We start from the raw sequence: 7124 nt of genomic DNA on the forward strand, positions 1-7124 counted from the left end.
GTCTTAGGTGGCTTGATGGTAGTAGTAAGGCAATGCACAGTCCGACCAGTGAGTGCGTAATATGCCTTACCACGGGTCAGTCACCTCTGCACTTTCACGGGTGATTGCGTAATAAGACTTACCACGGGTCAGTCACCTATTACTACGAACGGTACATGTCTTACCAGACCGGTTTCTGGGCTAATAGGTGTATGGAAATACTGTGGGTATAATCTGGTTTGGTGAGTATAATCTGGTTTGGTGGGTATAGCCTGGTATAGTTTTTGAAAGAGAGTGAGTATTTGACATTTTTGTAAAAAGGGATAAGGAATTCACAAATTGGACACTATGAACGATATTAATTAATGTTTTGAATAATAGGAGTGTGAATGATTCTAATTAGTGATTGGATTGTATGAAGGTGGAGAAAAAAAAGGGGTAATTAGTGATTGGATAATTTTTAACAACAAATGACTGAAAAGTGTTTTGGGGGAGATGGGATGATTGTGTACTGTATAATACACAAGTGATGGTTTGCACAGTGTTGTCAATTTTAAATAGTTTAGAAATAAAAAAAAATTAACAAGAAATGGCTGAAAAGTGTTTTGAGGGAGTTGAGTTGCACGAGGATTGAGTTGCACGAGGGTTCAGTTACATGCGAATTCAGTTACACGGGGCATAGTGAAATGGGGTTGAGTTGCACGAGGGTTCAGTAGCACGGAGGTTCAGTTGTACGGGGTTTCGGTTATACAGGGGTTCAGTTACATGGGGGGTTCAGTTGCACGGGGGTTTAGTTAAATCGGGCTTGAGTTGCCAGGGGGTGGAGTTGCACGAGGGTTCAGTTGCACGGGGGGTTCAGTTACATGCGGATTCAGCTACACGGGGATTAGTTAAATGCGGTTGAGCTGCATAGTCTCGTTGGAAAAAATTGGAGTTCATACTTAAATAGTTCTATTAAGAACTATTGCTATGAAAATGGCTCATTTTTGAATCGAAACTATGCTTTTACGACTGAAGATACACATTTGAATCAGAAAATGTAAAAATGTATACAATTGAAACAGAGAAGTGTGTTTTGACGATATTTTCTATATTTTCGTCTGAAAAATAGGAGTTCACGCTTAAAAAGTTCTATTAAGAGCTATTTTACAATCGGAAATATTCGATTAACATTTGCAAAAAGGGGTAATGGGATTTGCGAATTGGAGGAGATAGGGTGATTTTGTACTGTATAATACACAAGTGATGTTTTGGAGAGTATTGTCAATTTAAAATAGTTTAGAAATAAAAAAAAATAACAAGAAATGACTGAAAAGTGTTCTGAGGGAGTTGAGTTGCACGAGGGTTGAGTTGCACGAGGGTTCAGTTAAGGGGGTACAGTTACACCGTGGTTTAGTTAACGGGGGGTCGAGTTGCACGAGGGTTCAGTAGCACGATGGTTTAGTAGCACGGGGGGTTCAGTTGTACGGGTTTTCGGTTATACAGGGGTTCAGTCACAGGGGGGGGTCAGTTGAACGGGGGTTTAGTTATCTGGGGCTTGAGTTGCACGGGCGTGGTGTTGCCCGTGGGTTCAGTTGCACGGAGGTTCAGTTACATGCGTATTCAGTTACCGGGGTATTTGTTAAATGTGGTTTTGTTGCATAGTCTCGTTTTAAAAATTTGTATTTAGTAAATCGACTCCTTATATACATGCGGTGAATAATACTATTTCATGATTGACATGTAAAAAATTTGCGGCACAATATAACTGAATTAGCATGCATATATTTAGGCTAATAAGATACAGGAACCTTCAGGATGTTACAAATTTTATAGGCCTGTATACAATTCAAAAATTAGCAGTTTTATTGGAACTCAAACATCGTCTGCGGGACATGTACTCGCCTTGTTTTACCAGTTTTAATGGTTTTAAGCTATTACTAAAACCTTTATAAACGTCAACTTTGGTGAAAATCAACGCTACCAGTGGAATACCAAATAAAATATATAAATATGAAATAAAATCCTGATTCATACAGCCTTGAGCATCCTCAAATTCAATGAGGAAGATTATTCTAGTTGATTTGGACACATACATGTCACGTGTGTGGAGATCTATTTATTTCTTAGAAGGGGGGAGGGGGAGGAGAAGTGTGGATCTAGATCCTAAATATGAACCAAATTTTGAATGCAGGAAGTTCAAACTGGACTTCAACAGCTCATTATGTCATTTTTATTATTATAAAATAATTTCAATTAAATACACGAAAATATTCAAAGCAAAAGAAGACATTGAACTGAAATCTAACGAGACCTAATCTCGAAAGGTCATTATTTTATTTTATAATTAAACAATTTCAATCAAATAAACGAGAATATTCAAAACATCATAAGCCTTGGCTATTCTAATTTTAAAATGTTAATTCCAATATGTAAATAAAGAAATAATAATAAATGTTGCGTTTAATGTTCTATTAAACAATCCCCACACTGGCCTTGGGAAGGCACAGGGGTTTTGCCCCCAACTTATGTTAATTTCTGCTCGTTTTGAGTTTGACTCGATTATTTATTGTAATTTCTTTTCAGTTTGGGTTTCATGTATTTATAGATGTGGATTAGTGGTAGTTTCACGTTTGGTAGATTATTTGATTTTATTTTTACCCAATTTTTGTTTAATGGAATTCTTTACCTTTCTTTGAAAAACTTATTTTGTAGAAAAAGTCAATATAAATGGGTTATTCAAATTCTTGCTTGAGTAGCTACAACTCTGAGGGATCTAAGCCTTTTTTGGCCCTTGATGCAATAGGCAATGGGATATTATAGTTAACATAGCTATTAATTTAATAACATAAAATATTTGATTCAAGATGTGAAATGCATTAAGAATCTTACCTCTTTTCAGAGGTTGTAACACTGGCAAGATAAACCACGACACAACACAATAAAACTATTCTAAGTCTTACGTTTTAACGAACAAATTCCAAACTGAACTTTAAAACATCAACAAAATGTAGAACTAATAAGAAAAACCACGAGACAGCACCACAAAAATATTCCAGGTCATACGTTTCAGCGAAAAAAAAATCCAAAATACACTTTGAAACATCACCAGAATCTATCACTGATAATATAAACCATGACACAACATTACAAACATATTCCAAGTCATACGTTTCAACGAAAAAATTTCAAAATGAACTTTGAAACATCAACTGAATGCAACACTGACAAAATTAACCACGACACAACAGTACACAAATATTTATAGTAATTTGTTTCAACGAAAACATTCCAAAATGCACTTTTAAACATCACCAGAAAGTAACACTAAAAAGATAGACCACGACACAACAGGACAAAATATATTCCAAGTCATACGTTTCAACGAAAAAATTCCTAAATGAACTTTTACAAATCAACAGAATATAAAACTGATGATATACATCATTACACAACTCTACAAATACATTTCAATTCACAAATTTCAACGAAAAAATTCCAAAATACGATTTGAAACATCAACAGAATTTAACACTGACAACATATACAACGAGATAACACTACCAAAGTATTCCAAGTCATACGTTTCAACGAAAAAAATTCCGAAATGTCATTTGAAGCATCAACAGAATGTAACACTGTCAAGATAAACCACGACACAACACAATAGAAATATTCCAAGTACGTTTCAACGAACAAATCCCAAACTAAACTTTGAAACATCAACAGAATGTAACACTAACAAGATAAACCACGAGACAACACCACAAAAATATTCCAGGTCATACGTTTCAGCGAAAAAAAAATCCAAAATCCAATTTGAAACATCAACAGAATCTAAAAACGATAAGATAAAGCATGAAACAACACTTTGAAACATCAACAGTAACACTGACAAGATAAACCACGACACGACACAAAAAAATATTCCAAGTCATACGTTTCAACGAAAAAATTCCAAATGCACTTTGAAAATTCCACAGAATATAACACTGACAAGATAAACCACTACACAATATTACAAAAATGTTTTAAGTCATACGTTTCAGCGAAAAAATTCCAAAATTCAATTTGAAACATCAACAGAATGTTACACTGACAAGATAAACCACGACAAAACACTACAAAAATATTCCAAGTCTTACGTTTCAACAAAAAATTCCAAAATACACTTTGAAATATCAACAGAATTTAACACTGCTAAGATAAACCCCAACACGGCACTAAAAAATATTCCTGACATTGTAAAACTGACGAGATAGGCCACGACACCACACCACAAAAATATTCCTAGTCATACATTTCAACTAAAAAATTCCAAAATGCACTTTGAAACCTCAACAGAATGTAACACTGACAATATAAACCACGACAGAACACTATAAAAATATTCCAACTTCCTCCGGAAATGATTGCTAGAGGTAGGTGGCTCCCGCATATTATCACGATGGTGTGAAATATTCTTAGTCTTGGCTAAAAGAAACGATGTATTATATTTAAAAAGTTCGTAATAGTTCCTAAAAATTTTCACTTATCAAACCTGACCTCTGAAAATTATTGCTTGCCTATATCAGGTTTTTTCATGTTTTTTCATGTTTTCAACTGCTTTTCTGTGATTTCATTGTTTTAGAACTTTTTTTTATCAATAAATATTGTATGTAGGAAAGCCGGTGTCTTTTTAGTTTTATTAATCTAGGACGATTATTCAATAGATAATTATTTACATAATGAAAAATCTAACAGCAAAACTATGTAACATCTGCGTGTCTAGATCGCACTAGTGCGGAAAACTGTCAAGTGCATTTAAAAATGCAGGAATCAATAAGACTAAGGGTGCTTTTGCTCTTAAGCTTGTGCTCTTATAGGGCTGTAAATCATTTAATCGGTTGGAACATTGGACTGGTTATTTCAGAATATAATGATTAAGACAGAATATTTGGAATTGGAGCTTAGTTTTGTTGCTTCGAGCGCTTTTCCACTGGAACAAAGTTGACCTTTCGCGTCCTAGCGAAAAAAAGAACTAAATGAAAGAAAAAAGAAATGCTTTGAAAGAAACCAAAAGTAAAATGCTTTAAACGTTTCGAGGGAAAAAAAATGCCAAAAAAAGGTATTAAGCGACGGGGATGCGCGCCGTCATTACATACAAATTGTGTACTGACTTTACATAAAGTGTGTGCCGTCATTAAGTTAAAAGAAAGAAAAAAATGCTTTGAACATTCCGGGCGAAAAAAATATCAAAAACGGTATTATGTTAGAGTGATACGCGCAGTCATTGCATGACATCACATAAGGTATGTACCCTGCTCGGTTACAAGCGGGGGTTCGCCATGGGTCCTAACGTTAGGTTATATAAAATTGTGTCATCCATATTAGACTTGAGCGTCTGAAACGGGATATAACGTGACTTCATTGGAGTCCAGAGGGGTGCGTTGTGGGAATCTTGCCAACTGTGTTCCTTTTAATAGAACCGATCACCGGAATCGATAAAGAATGGGCGAGAAAGTGTCATGTGACATTAGAGGGCTCCGTTTATAATCCCATGTTAATATCCGTATGGATGTTGCAGAAATCCCATGTTAATTTCCCTATGGCTGCCTTTAAAATCCCATGTTAAATTCCCTATGGCTGCCTTTAAAATCCCATGTTAACTTTCTATGGATGTCACAGAAATGGAATGTTAATTTCCCTAATAGAAAAACGATGGATGTTGCCATGGGGAAATAAAAAAACCTGGACATATTCAAGGAACCTTGCCAGGGATGCGCTTGTAATCCTATGTTAATTTGCTACCTGTGCGTTTGAAGTCCTGGCTACCTTTGCGCTTAAAATCCTATGGAAAAAAGAACAGGGATGAATTTAAAACCCCGTGTTAATTTCCTAGGGATATGCTCAAAAGCAGTGAGGAGATACTACTGCACAATTACGGGGCCTTCTGAAAACATTGGTTGAGAGGAAGACAGTAGAGGTAGGGATGGGGTTGGAGTAAGAACCTCTAATGAGCACGGCAATTTGCCATCAACTCATGGGCTAACAAACATTTGGTTGGTCTGTATTTAAGAGCACCGATCTTCAAAACCATCTAGATTGAAAGGGGATATGCCTTCCAAATCCTTTCTGGATGTTTGATAGTGTGAAAGCTAAGAGAAAAGATTTTCCTACCAACACAGCTTTGATGTAAATGGTGACAATTCTTCTCGATGGTGACGGTTACATGATGAAAAAAATACTACCAATTTTGATAATTAACTTTGTTAGGAATTAATTAAAAAACTTTTTCCACAAAATAAGCTTTTCAAAGAACCGTAAAGAACTCCTTTAAACAAACAATTAGCAAAAATAAAATCAAATAATCTACCAAGCGTGAAACTACCACTAATCAGCATCGATAAATAAATGAAACCCAAAACGAACAGAAATTACAATAAATAACCTAGTCAAAATCAAAACGAGCAGAAATTAACAAAATTTGGGCTCAAAACCCCTACGCCTTTCCAAGGCCAGAACATAATTTGAACTTTACTGAAAATAACATAAATGTTTTTAATTTTGTAACTTTAATAATTCGAATAATATTAACATTTTGATTACTAAATATCAGTATATGTATGTTAAAGTGACTATGCATATCCATTTGTATTTTTTTCAGTAAAGTGCAAATTATGTTCTTGCCTTGGGAAGGCGTAGGTTTTCCCAAGGTTCCCTGGTCTAAACAACAACAGCAACAAAAATAATACTGTATGCCCATATTGATCTTTACTATAAAAAGCGTTCTAATAAAAACCTTATATTCCCCCAGGGCATAATTTACAACCCTTGCCCTGAGGGCTGTGGGGGAGTTTCTTCCTCAAAAACATAATTTCTGTCTGGAAATAAACGACGCTGAACAAAACGGCTATCTAAATATTTTGATTGGATGTGTTTGGGGAAAAGGTGAGCGAGAGAAGGGGTTATTTGCCCTCAAATCCCTTTCAACTATTAATAAGGGCACTAGCCGTTTCAATTTCCCATCGAATGAGCCCTTTTTCAAGTTTCTACGACAAATTTTTCAATAAAAACTTATATACTCACAGGGCATAACTTATAACCTTTGCCCTGAAGACTGTGAGGGGAGTTTCCCGCTCAGCGGTCTAATTTCCTGACCTTTAAACTGTGTGGAACAAAATGGT

This window comes from Artemia sp. Qi Xiang Cuo, unplaced genomic scaffold (genome assembly GCF_049724085.1).
Source record: "Artemia sp. Qi Xiang Cuo unplaced genomic scaffold, ASM4972408v1 HiC_scaffold_22, whole genome shotgun sequence".
NCBI classification, from domain to species: Eukaryota; Metazoa; Arthropoda; class Branchiopoda; order Anostraca; family Artemiidae; genus Artemia; species Artemia sp. Qi Xiang Cuo.